The following is a 14,199-nucleotide window of genomic DNA, read 5'->3' on the forward strand; positions in this document are numbered from 1 at the left end:
TGTCTACAGTACCTGATCTTCCTAGGTGGTCTCCCATTCAATTACTAATCAGGCTCGACCCTGCTTAGCTTCCAAGATCAGATGGGATCGAGCTTGTTCAGGGTGGCATGGCCATAGACATGAGAGCTTCTCTTAGGTTCATATGGGAACTTTGATAGTAGTGTTAGGTAACTAGTCAGATGTGGGGGAACAAAGGAATAGGGCTCAGCGGATAGACCACCCAAAGTACATCATATTGGCAGAAAATCTCTCCTGCATCCCCAGAGACAAAGGACAAGAGGGTCATAATCTTAGCTGGCCTAATGCGGCTACAGATGCCAGCACAGAAGATACTGCTCTAATTTGCCCACAATTTAAGCTTCATTATAATACTATGTTTATGTCTGGAAGTTCATGAATCTAATTATAACAGATAATTCTGGGTAAGCACATGTGCACTAGGCAAAGAGTTAAATAGCAGCCAAGTGTCAATCAAAATGACCTCACTTGTTAATCACCTAAGAATGCCTTTGTAACCAGCCATCATGGCACTAATATAATGCAAACCCCTCCCCACCCAGGTTTGTTAGTTGTTATTGTTGGTGTTGTCCTTGTTGTTACAGCTCTCTGTTATAGCTGCGTTTGCTGAAATCATGTGCTTCCTTAGAGCGTGCTTTATCTTTCTAGAATATACTTTTAATAAATCTTTTCTAAATCTCACTGACCTGTGCTTCTTCACTGCATCAATGAGGAAGAACCGAGGAAAAATACTAACTATACTTTTGCACCGTTATCTGCCCCCCTCCCATGCTGTTGGGGCAACACCAAAGTTCAAATCACTCCGACTGTAACAGTAGGGCACCTGATTCATGGAGTTACAAGCCCAGGAAGTTTCTTCCTTTAATGAAAAGACTGCTTTGGTTGCCATTCTATATAATAAACCATATCCTTTATCAACATTAAATGAATGTGTATCTTTTGCCTATATCTATTGCTGACACTCCACCAAGCACTGATATCCTCATGAAAACCATACCAAAAAGCCCCTCACTGATTTAATTATTGGAAAGTATTACCCCGCCCCAAATTCTCCCAGTTATTTTTGAAATTTTCAAAAGCGAGGCTCAAGTGATTTCACGAATGAGTCTATCTGCTCCCTTCACTGGAGGACATCTTCCTAACTTGTCTATTTATGTCCATAAACACTGCCTGCAAAAACACAGTGAGACACCTCACCCCTGCCAGTGCCCATCTAAGATCTCCATTGTGTCTGTCAAGGGTAGGGACTCTAGATGGCCCCTAAACCTTCAATTAGAATTGTAAAGAAAGTTTAATTTTGATAATTCTGTGGTTTGATTGCAAGGCACATAAAATGTGACAGTGACTTTAAAAGTAGCTTGGAGATAGCCCAGCAGATCAACGATATCATTAGAGATCCAGACTCTTTCTGTTTACTTGTTCTGCCATCTAAAAAATTAATAGAAAGAAATGAGAAAGCCTTACATAGAAAAATTACAAATAAACCACGAATGATCATTAAATGTTTAAAAAGTTTACTTTCACTTACTAAGTCAAAGAAACATAAATTAAAACATTGATATGCCATTTGTCATATATCAAAAATTTTAAATTAAACTTATTATTCTATTCAGTATTTGTGAGAGTTTAGGAGAATAAACAACCTTTTAAATTGTTGGGAGACTGAATTTGGCACAAACTTTTTCTGGGAAAATTGGCTAAGTGTGTTAAAAAATTTTTAATGAGCATAATCTTTTACCCCAGCAATTCCCCTTCTGGAGTTTACCTGGATGTGTGCAATGATGTAGCTATAAGGTTGTTTTTTGAATAATAGAAAGATTGGTTAAATTAATTATGGTACATAACAAACAACAATCACGCAGCCATTAAGTGTAAAGTTGTAGCTAGATACCGAATGACAGGGAAGCATGTCATCCCACAGAGAAGTTTATGAAATGATAATAGATACCATTTATTGAGTGCTAACCAGCCAGCGATAATAACTAAGTTCAGTGCTTTACACACATTATCTCATTTTATCTTTGTACCTACCTTGTGGAGGGAGGAGGGCTGTCGTCCAAGAAAAGCTGTGAGTCACCTGTTTATCCTAATTTTTGACCTGAATAAATTTGTCCACTCTGGAAAGTCATCTTTAAGTTCCTTCCTCACTCATATTCTGTGTCCTAAGATACCTGAACACTAAAAGAGAAAAGATTTGAGAATAATCAGCCCCAAATAAAATGCTTACTTATAGTTAAAATGACTCATTTCTTTAAAATGCAATGCACTTATGTAGGGCTGGCTTTAATCTGAATTTGCCAAAGCAGTCTTGAGAAAAAAGAACGAGGCTGGAGGCATCACTCTACCTGACTTCAAATTATGCTACAAAGCAATGTTAATCAAAACAGCATAGTAGTGGCAGAAAAACAGACACACAGAACAATGGAACAGAATCGAGAGTCCAGAAGTAAACTCCTATTTATATGGGCAAATAATTTTTGACAAAAGAGGCAAAAACATACAATTGAGAAAGGACAGCCTCTTCAATAAATGGCAAAGAATGAAAGTAGACTGCTATCACCATATACCAAAATTAACTCCTAATGGATTAAGGACCTGAATATAAGGCCTGAAACAATAAAATGCATAGAAGAAAACATAGGTACTAAACTCATGGACCTTGGGCTTAAAGAGGATTTTATGAATTTGACCTCAAAGGCAAGGGAAGTAAAAGCAAAAATAAATGAATAGGATTATATCAAACTAAAAAGCTTCTGCACAGTAAAAGAAACCATCAACAAGGCAAAGAGACAACCATCTGAACGGGAGAATTTATTTTACAAACAATGTCTCTGATGAGGGCCTAATATCCAAAATACACAAAGAACTTATACGACTCAACAATAAAAACAAACAATCCAATTAAAAAATGGGCAGAGGACCTGAATAGACACTTCTCCCAAGAAGACATAAAAATGGCCAACAGATCTATGAAAAGATGCTCAACTTCACTAGCTATTAGGGAAATGTAAATCAAAACCACAATGAGATACCATCTCACACCTGCTAGAATGGCTATCATCAGTAGGACAAGTGATAAAAAGTCTTGAAGAGGATGTGGAGTAAAAGGAACCCTCATACAATGCTGGTGGGACTGCAAATTGGTGCAGCCACTATAAAAAATAGTATGGAGATTCCACCAAAAACTAAGAATTGAATTATTGTATGATCCAGCAATCCCTCTTCTGGGTATTTACCCAAAAAACCTGAAAACATTTATCTGCAAAGATACATGCACCCCATGTTCATAGCAGCATTATTCACTGTGGCCAGGACATGGAAGCAACTAAAGTGTCCTACTATAGATGATTGGATAAAGAAAAGGTGGTACATATATACAATGGAATATTACTCAGCCACCGGAAAAGATGAAATACTGTCATTTGCGACAACATGGATGGATATTGAGATTATCATGCTAAGTGAAATAAGTTAGAAAAAGTTGAAAAACACATGATATCACTCATATGTGGGATATAAAATTGAAACCAACAAACAAGACAAACAAACAGAGACTCATGGACAGGGACAATGGATTAGTGGTTACCAGAGTGAAGGGGGAAGGGGGAGGTAGGTAGGGGTAAAAGGGTTCAAATATTTGGTGATGGAAGGAATCTAACTGTAGGTGGTGAACACACAATGCAATATATATGACATACTGTTGAACTGTACACTTGAAATTTATTTGATTTTATTGTTACCCCAATAATTTTGAATAATAATAAAAAACCCTTTCACTAAAGACATTTTAGGCCTGGGACAAGACTACCTACCACGACCTGCACAGTTAGGAATTTATGATTTATTAAACTATCATTTTTTTGGTCTACATTGTCAAATAGAATTTTATGGGATGATCAACGTGAGAAAATATTAGAGTAAGGTTAAGTTCTAATATAACTTTAGCTAGCAAATAAACTGACATCAAAATGAAAAAACCACAAACTAAAATACTTTACAAATTATACAAAAAGCAAGGCAGAAAGTTTTTTGGTTTGTTTTGGTGATTTTAGCTCTATTTTGGATGAGGATATGACTCAGTATTATCATGTGTCTTTGTATGTATGTGTTACTGATTAAAAATAAACAGACATTTTATCACTTTATTTGATTTTTAAACAAAATTCATTTTTCCAAAATAAAAGTTGTATATCTGCATTATATCATATCAAATTTAGAAGATTATTGTAAAGTAGAAGAAAAAAAGAACCATGTTACTACCCAGAAAACAAATATTTTGTTGTATTGCCGGCTGTTTTCTATGTATAGGTTTTGGTTTGTTTTTATTTTATGTAATGGCAGAATGCTGTATTCAATTTAATATCTCTTTTATGTGCCTTTAAAGCTATTTCATGTGTGTTTTTTCCATTTTTATAAGTGGAGAATTTTTGTAATGGCCTTCAGAGTTTGCTAGAAAATTTTCATCTTTACTGCTAACAATAAAATTATATTCTTTAGAGGGTGTTTTTCAATTATGCAAAAAGTTATTATAAGAACCAGCTCTGGAGAATTTTTCCAAACCTTGGCTTAAAATGACAAATGTATTTGTGTAAGTGTTTTTAAACTGACTGAGATGTTTAATGCAAAAAACAATTTCACCCAAGTGTTTGGGCCCATCATAGATATATACTCTTTAGTCCTTAAAAAGTATACAGTATATTTTTAATATTTCTAAATATAATGTATAATCAATATTCTTATCTAGGCCTCCTAGCCAACCCTATCTTGTATGAGGTAAAGAATTAACAGTAATTCCTAGTGTTGCTTTAAAAAACTTAGCTGATAATATGATTTTTGTTTGTAAATACAAACCAGAAATTATCTAGATGCAAGCACTAATTTCTGCGAGTAGATGCAGCAGGTAGATTTGAGCAGAGCCAGACACTCATAAAGTCTGATAACCAGCCCTTTTCGTAAATCTGCACAATCACTTTCCAGCTCTTTCACTCGATCAGCGTCTTGCAAAGAAATGTTTATTACAGGATTGTGAAAAAAATATTTTTAACTGTTTCCAGTAATATTTTCATTCAAAAAGTTTTCCTCTTCCCCTCCCACCGCCCGCCCGCAAATCAGCACCATAGATTTAGTTTCTGATTTTATTGGCTTTGGGGCTCACAAACCTAAATTCTCAGACGCTCATTCAATGGAGACCGCCTACTTGCTCTAGGTGGGCAACGTTCGAAACTGAAAAGACGAGGCGTCAGCGTCCAGTGGTGCTTAGGGGCACGCGCAACCGGCAGAGACTCAGTCCATCCAGGCCAGAAAAGGTATTGATCAACCATGGTAGGGTCCTATGATTGCCAGGGCCGACTGTCTATTTCGAAAGAGCCCTGGAGAAGGGAGTTTTCGGGCTGTCCTTGCGTGCTTCAGCATAGTTATCACCTTTTTCCCGCCTAGCAGGCGGGGGGCGGCCGCATGCGGTGCGGAACTCGGTACTTGGACCACAGGGGGCGCGGGCTCCGCTCCGCTGCTTATCGCAGCCTGGCAGCCGGCGCCACGCCTTCCGCCCTCGGGCAGCCACTGACCCCCAGAGATTCCTAGGCGTAAGGGAGGGGCCAGAGGTGTGCGATATGAAGCCGGCGTCCGCGCTACTAGCGCTCGCCTGGGCGCCGCCTGCCGCCTCTGACTGTAGCCACCACCGCAGACCCCGCCTTCCCACGCTGTTCGTCGCGCGTGTGAGTGCCAGGCCCGTGGGGAGCGCGCCGGCGCGGTGGGGGACTGCCCGCGGGGCTGCGGGTGTCGGCGGGGAAAGTCGCCTGGGGCCGAGCTTTGCGGCGCGCGCGCGCTCTGTCCTGAGACCGAGTCCCGAGCGCATTGGAGGCTCGGAGAGGTGCAAATGCTTCCTTAGGGTATGTTCGGAAGGTCTGGCGGACTCATCTCAGCGTTTACACAAACGATTGATAGTGCTCTGCCTCCAAGCGCACGGACCCTGACATCGGAGCCCTCGAACCTCTGAGTGAGTAAATGGTGACAGCCCTTTGGGATGTGTGTGGCTTGAAAGGTCGGTGAGTATCGGGTATATATTTAGTAGAAAATAGAAAACTGTTCATTTGAGATGACTAGGTTTTAATTAGTCCTACCAGTTTCATTTGAAAGTGAACATAAAATACAAACTGAAAATTCAGACTGCTTTTTTAGAAAACGATGCGTTGGTACAGCTGATTCCGTGTGTGGTAGTGTGTGTTAAGGGCCAGTTGGTAAAACTCTTGCCTTTCTCCAAACGTGTGAAACCAGGGCTGATTGATATTGGATAGTTAAAAACTTATTGAGCATGGACATTACTATAAGGTGGGAGGAAAGTTTGTTAATATTAGTACCTTAAAAGGGATTAACCAATATGTTCGATCTTCTTATCCCCAGGGCATAAAGTTTGTCCACAGCTTTGGATGATTTACCAAAAAGTTATTGAGCTCTCTTGCACAATTTTTCTGTGGATAGTTTAATGATTAATATCAAAGAGTTAACCAGCTTCTTACAATACTGATTAAAAATAATACCGAAGACGTTAAAACAAAAGGAAAATAGACCAAAAAAGTTAAACTGCAGATCTTGCAAACAGTTAAAGAAATGTTGCCTAGGTTTATTTTCTTGCCTAGTAATAGACATATAAAAGCTGATCCCACTTTCAGATAAAAAAGTAGATTCATAGTAACAAACGTTTATTGGTCATCTTTGTCCAGGACTTGAGCATTCAGCAAGAGCTTTTTTAGGAAACACATTTTTTTTTTTTTTTTGCACTGAGATGGTGTTAAAATACACTTACACCCAAAATCTATTTCTTATTTTATTAATATATATTTTATTAATATCCATGAAGCAGTTGAGGCAAACGTAAGTGTTAAAAACGGAAAATAAAATACAACTGATAGTTGAGTTACTGTTGGGGGGGCATGTTAGAAAGGGCATGGACTGACCATAGGACTCTATGCAAATTGAATTGCATCTTGGAGGCCATCACTTACAATTCAATGCAGATAAAGGGGAGAAACATACCAGCTCCTTAGAGAAGCTTTTCCTGGCATTTATTTCTGAGGGAACTATCTTGTGTCACAGAAGGATGTAGAAGAGCCTGAACCAAGGCAGTGGGAGAGCATCTTATGTACCCATCTGATAGTACATGCAATGGTGCATTTTCTAGGACTGCTTGCTGTAGTTGTAATTTTTCTTACTCTATTTATGAAAAATACTTTTTGCTTGCTAAGACCCTATAGTCACACATATAGTCACAGCATGTCGTTTAATGGCTTGGGGCTTCTTTAAGGATAAATGTAGATTTTCTAGTGGGATAGGTGGACCTGACATTCTTCAAATCCTTTATATCTTTCTGTCAAGAGTTTTCAGACACAATACAGTATATATATGCCTTACTGTTAAATTCTACACCTGAAACTTACTGGATTTTGTTAACCAATGTCACCATAAAAAATAAATTAAAAAATAAAAATAAATTAAAAATGAAAAAAAAAAAGAGTTTTTGGTAGATGTTTGCCAACAGTACAAGAATATATCAAGTGGGAAGGTTTATTCTGTGTTGCTTACTGGGGTCATAGGGTAGGATTGAGATCATTAGTAAAAATTAATGAACCTGAATGGCCATCCTCTCTAGGATATAAGATGTATAGGTCTGTAGGAAGCTGAAGTGTATCCTTTAAAAATTAAGGGTCCAGTTTTCTCCAGGGTGTGAACCAATCTATCTAGATGTATCTAGATGTCTTTGGCCTCATAGTTTTTTTTTTTACAACAGTTTTATGAGATATAATTTACAGATAATATGAAGTGTACAGTTGTGCAACCATCACATTTTCATCATCCTCCCCTTTAAAATCCCTCCTCCGTAGGGATTTTAGTCCTCCCACTCCATAGTTTTTTGAAGCAGATATCCTGCTTCACTGGGAGATTGTTAGAAAGTGGATATCTAATTTTTTAGCTATATAATTCGCTTATTTATAGAGAAATATTCTGAGAATTGTAGCATTGAAAGTTAGAAGTGTAGTGGTTGTTTAAACAGGGGTGGGTAGTGGTGGGTAAAGCAAAATTGCTGCTCCCATCTTTATTTAAATGAATTTGATTTCAACACTGAAAAATATTGGCATTTTATTCTGAAATAAATTTTACTTATTGGAAGTTGTAAAAAAAAATGGTGTAGAGTTCATGATGTGAAACTATGGAATTGACATTAAATAGATAAAAACTTACTGAGCATGGAGGTTACTACAAGGTGGGAAAAAAGTGTGTTAATAGTAGTACTCTAAAAGCAGTGGCTGTATTATGTAGCCAGTGAGGTTTATCTGAGGCATGATTATTACTGCTAATTGAAAACTTTTCCCAGTACCCTGCTAAAAGGGACTAATTAATATAGTCTATCTTTTTCTTATCTCCAGGACATAAAATTTGTCTATAGCTTTGGATCGTTTGCTGAAGTGTTATTGAGCTTTCTTTTATAATTTTTCTATGGATAGTTTAATGATTAATTTTAAAAAATTAAGCTGATTATTATAGTACAGATTAAAAATAATACAGAAGTTAGTACAAATAAAATAAAGAAGTTAGTACAAAACAAAAATAGCAGAGCAAAAAGTTAGATTGCAAATATAGCAACAGTTTAAAAAATACCTATAATATTGCCTCGTTTTGTTTTCTTGACTGATAGTAGACATATGAAAGTTCATTCCTTCAGTAAAAATAGATTCATAGTAAACGTTTATTGCTTATCTTTGTTCCAGAAATTGGGCATAAAGAGCTCTCTTGGAAACACATCTGTTGCATCAAGGGTGTTAAAATACACTTACACCCAAAATCTATTTCTGCATTTATTTTGTTAAGCATTCATGAAGCAGTAAGGTGAACATATCTTTTACAAATGAAAAGTAAAATACGATCACGATTCTACTTAATGTGTGAGAGTACATTAAAATGGACATGGACAGACCAAGGACCCTATGTAAATTAAGTTGCATCCTGGAGGCTGCCAGACACAATTCATTAGGATTAAGGAAGGAAACATACTAGCTCCTTAGAGCAGCTTTTCTTTGCATTTACTTCTGAAGGAAATGTTTGTGTCACAGAAGGATGTAGAGGGACTGAACTACGGCAATGGGAGAGCATCCTGTGAGCCCATCGGATAGTACATGCAATAGTGCAACCATAGGGTCTTAGCATCCAACAAGTGTTTTTCAAAAACTTTGAGTAAGAAAAATATAGTAAGCAGTCTTACAAAATGCACCATCGTATGTACTGTATCATGGGCACTCAAGATGCTCTCTCGCCGCCATGGTTCAGTCACTTTTTAATAGTCTGGGGCTTCTTTTGGGATAAATCTAGATTTTCTAGAGGGAGAGATGGATCTCATGTTCTTCAGATACTCTATTTCTCTCTATCAAAAGTTTTTGATAGAAGTTTGGCAGTCACTTCCCCCTTCTCATGATAGATCCCCCCATCCCATAGGTTTTTAAAGCAGGCGTTCTACTTCCACTGGGAAACAAATTGGATATCTAATTTTTGAGCCACATAGCTTATTTATAGAGATAAAATATTCAGAGAATTGTAGCATTGAAAGTTAGTCTACTGGTTGTTTAAACCGGGATTGGATTGGTGTGTATAAAGCAAAATATTGCTCCCCTCTTTATTTCAATGAAGTTTTGTTTTCTGCTGGAAGGGTAAAATAAAGTCTTAACTAGGCCAGAAACTTCATCAAACAGGGTTTCTTACACTTTTCTTGATGTGAGGGAGGAAGAAACGTAAGTCTACCCTTAAGGTTCTTTTGGCAGGTCTAATAATCAAGTAGACATGAGACAGATCAGCAAGAGAAAATAACCAAATTTAATACACACGTATGTATGTGTTAAATCTCACATACACGAGAGAGTCAAAGAGCCCACAGTTACAAGCGGTTCAGAGACTGAAAGGAAACATGGGTATACAAGACATTCTGAGCCAGGGATGAGGTAAGGTGCCTTGGGGACTTCAAAGGGTCATTGCAAAATAAGAATAGATGTTTGTAAATAGAAGTTTGTCCTGTCATGTAGGTGAGTCAAAAAGATTAAAGTTGATAATCTCCTATTCTGGGCAAAACCTCTAATTCAAGTTGTTCCGGGTAGTCAACGGGGAGGCGAAGTGGGGGTGGGGGAGGCGCAGAAGTTCATGAGCCTGAGGTTGAAGTTGCCTTTAACTCAGAACATCCCCCATACCACAGAGACACATCTTGGGGTGACTTGTTCTGAACTCCAGCACTGATCACTATCTCAAATGCTTTGGGCCAGTTCTTAGGCCCAGGTAGCATTCGGTAGCTCTCATATCACTGACATTAAGTTCTTTGTTATCTGGAAGTATAAAAATGTAATTTTCTAGAAAGCAACAAGCCCTATGATCTCCTTCTGAAGCCACCTGAGGTGAGTATCTTACAGGGAAAGAGGAAAGCCTGCCTGAGAGGTTACCCAAACTTTGGACCCTCTCACACAGGAGGACTGACCTCTGCTTCCTGTCCTGCAAAACCAGACCCTGGCCTGACTCTGACCCCAGGGGTCAGGGAGAGAAGGGATGGAAAAGTTAGAGGGACAAAACAATACTTAGAAAGGAAGAAGAGTAAAACATTCATTTTGCCCCTTTTTCATAACCATCACATATTAGTTTGGAATGGCTTAAGACAAATTCAGTCTGTCCTCAAAAGAATTAAAGGAAGTGGCCATTAAGAAGGAGTGTGGTGGGGTTGGTTCAGTGCTTAGTGCATGTAGATGTTTCTTGCATTTATTCTCATTTTATGCTCATACTATGCCTTTCAGGGAGGTATTTTAGTCTCCTATTTGTAGAGGAAGAAGCTCAAAGTTCACAGGGTCACTCAGAGCTGGGCCAAGAGGACAGTATTGCACTTTATTAAATTTCACCATGCTTTCCTTCCTTCCTCCCTTCCTTCCTTCCTTCCTTCCTTCCTTCCTTCCTTCCTTCCTTCCTTCCTTCCTTCCTTCCTTCTCTCTCTCTCTCTCTCTCTTTCTTTCTTTCTTTCTTTCTTTTCCTTTTTTTTTTTGATCTAGCCTGATAATTTTTTTCATATTTTCTTTACATGTTCATACAGCAGCTCATTATAAAGGCATGCAGAGACAAGAACAGAATGCATGAGTTGGTAGATGTAGGAGGCCCAGACCTAACGTGGGTCTAATAAACTGTCATTTCTTCATTTTCTACCTTGGATGAAGTCACTTCATCTCTCTGGATCACAATTTCTTTATGAGACCAGAGAACATGTAAGTTTGGATGGAAGGGATCTGTATTTTATTGAAGTAGCCCAGAGTGAGTACAGGTCAATTGAAAGTACCAAAATCATATTAGTAGAGAGTGATAAGTGTGCTGAGAACACTTAGTATTCTTACCCAACCCATTACTGGGGATGAAAAGGCATCCCCATTATGATCCTGTTATTAGTAAATACTGTTCAAGTGATCTTCTTACCTAAGTGTTTGGCCAGTGGAGTCGTCACTCTATAATAGTCTAAAAGACCTAGGATCTGGTCCTGGTATGTCAATACTAGCTTGCTGGCTCTTCTGTAAAATGGAATAACTGCCCAAGTTGTGAGGATCCAGTGAGACCATATAGCTTAGTATTGTTCAGAAACTGCAAAACGCTACCTATATCTATCTATCTCTCTATGTAAACAACATATTAAAGACATAATTTCAATATGCAATCAATGTAGAATTATGGAGATATTTTACCTTCTTGTATTAATATTAAGTCTTTGAAATCTGGTCTGTGTCCTACTTATACAGCATATCTTAATATGATTGTCTACATCGCAAATGATCAGTAGGCACATGTGGCTACTGAATTGGGTAGCACAGGTCTAGGGGCATTAATTGATGCACTGGTAGAAGTTGGTTTGGACGATGCCTCTTTCATCCTGAAGGTAATGTATTTATAAATGTGCCTCTTACTTTTAATAACTAATAACTTGTTTCTCATATCTAACTGTTCTTAATACAGAAGGCATAAAATTGCAGGAAATGCAAGAATCTAGAAAATAATATATGTCCATTATTTTAGTATATACCTACTGTGGGCAAGGAAGTCTAGACCTGAGTTTTGTTTCTGCCAACCTGCCATCTGACTTAGATTTACAACATTTCTTATTTTTTCCCCGTTTTATAATATGAGGATATTGTTATGTGTCTTTCCAGTATAGCTAACATGATAGTTACTCAGACGAAACATGTATGTCAGAAACCATTAAGTAGTAGGCTAATTTTAGTTAAAAATCTAATGGTAGTATTTCAGTCTACTTAAATCAGATAGTGCTATTATTATCGTGCCAAACCACTCACCTACTTCCATCTAAGCTAGAGATAGAATCCATTTGAGATGTGCAATGTTGACTTATGCCCAGATTTAATTTGCAACCTAGGGTCAGTTAACCCACTCCTGTATAAATCTGTTCTTGCTACTTATCTTTCCCTGGAGCTACAAACCACTTCTGTTCTTATTTCATAAATAGATGTTTGTCTTCCCTTTTCCCCAGCCAGATATGTTCTATCTTGCCTGATAGAAACTGCCACTCAACCCAGTGAAATTCAAGTAGTTCGAATTTTTCAATGAACACCAAATTACTATCCTCCTTCCTCTGTAATTTCTACATAAAGAGATGTAAATCATTTCTGGAGAACAGTTTATAAAATGAAAGCTTCCTGCTCTTACTTCCCTCTCAGTATGATTGAGATAGCCCCTAAATCTTGGTATTCAGGAGGATCTCACAATCTTCATATCATTTGAATTTCAGCTAATGATAAATATGCCAGAGTAACAGGAAAAATATGTCTTTGATATGTTATTTTTTATAAAACAATACTTTTCAGAATACTGTTGTGGAGAAACAAACTTTCCTCTACTCACAAGATTCTCCTGGCTGGGCTAATAATCAAATAGACATGAGAAAGAGTAACAAGAGAAAATAACCAAATTTAGCACATACATATAGATGGGAACCCCACATACATGAGTGAGTCAGAGACCCCCCACATGCAAGAGAGGTTCAGAAATAGAAAGGGCACATGAATGTATATGTCAATACTAGACATCCTGGGCTAGGGATGAGGTAAGGCTCCTTGGGGGTTTCAAAGGGTCATTGCAGGATAATAAGAAGAGCAGACCTTTAGTAAACAGAAGTTTGGCCTGCCCTATAGATAGGTCAAAAGAAGTTATCTCTGGTAATCTCTTATGTGAAAGGTCTATAATTTAAATTTTTCTATGTAGTTAAAGGGGAGAAGGTGGGGGAGAAGTTTCTCTTGAGCCTACAGCTAAAGTTGCCTTGAGCGCAAAACAATCTGCATACCATAATGCACTTTATGGAGTGACTTGTTCTATACCCTCAGGCTACATGTAGCTGTGACTTGGTTGTATAGATCTGGAAGAAGTTCTCAAGAACAAAGGTTTTTAAGTCTAACATTACACTTCCATTAAAAACACTGAAAATTATTGGCATTTTTTTATTTCTTTTAATTTTTTATTTTGAAATAATTTTTAGACTTACTGAAAAGTTGCAAAAAGAAATGGTACAGAGTTCCAGTAACGTTTTGCATAACTATAGTACAATTGTCAAAACAAATTAACATTGATATGATACTTTAATATTGTTAAGTAAACTATATAGACTTATTTGGATTTCACCTGCTTTACACTATTTTTACTGTTCGAGATTTGGTCTTGGATGTCAGGTTGCATTTGATTGTTATTCATCTCTATTTCCTCCAATCTATGACAATTCCTGAATGTTTTCTTGTTTTTCATGACCTTGACATCATGAAGAATATTGGTCAGTTATTTTGTATAAGGTTTTTGAAATAGTACTTGATGTTTTCTCTCGAAAAGATTGAAGGTGTATGCATTTTGGGAAAAAATACCAGAAGCAATCCCAGTGCATCATATCAGGGGTATGTGATTTCTTATTATTGATGTTAAGCTGGATAGGGTGATGTTTGCCAGGTCCTCAGTGGAAAGTTATCATTTTCCCCTTTGTAATTAGGAGAGAAACTCGGACTAATATCCCGTTTCTACTGTAAATGTAACCATAAACTCAGATTATGCAAATATTCTTTACTTCTTAAAATATTATTCATTAATTTTAAAACCCATTTGTGGAACTTATTGTTTAGCACTATG

General features: G+C 37.5%; 1 protein-coding gene and 1 pseudogene across 1 annotated transcript in view; one reads left to right on the forward strand and one right to left on the reverse strand.

Moving 5' to 3' along the window:
• On the reverse strand, window positions 1-119 carry LOC111737356 (annotated as a pseudogene).
• Window positions 120-5,773: 5,654 nt separating this feature from the next.
• The window catches only part of ABCG2 (ATP binding cassette subfamily G member 2 (Junior blood group)), a 159,794-nt gene continuing 151,368 nt past the window's right edge, over window positions 5,774-14,199 (forward strand). The window contains exon 1 of the mRNA XM_023528408.1: window positions 5,774-6,013. The gene's annotated coding sequence lies outside the window, so the exon portion shown is untranslated. The remainder of the gene's footprint in view (window positions 6,014-14,199) is intronic.

This window comes from Pteropus vampyrus, unplaced genomic scaffold (assembly GCF_000151845.1).
Source record: "Pteropus vampyrus isolate Shadow unplaced genomic scaffold, Pvam_2.0 Scaffold25, whole genome shotgun sequence".
In the NCBI taxonomy this organism is placed as follows: Eukaryota; Metazoa; Chordata; class Mammalia; order Chiroptera; family Pteropodidae; genus Pteropus; species Pteropus vampyrus.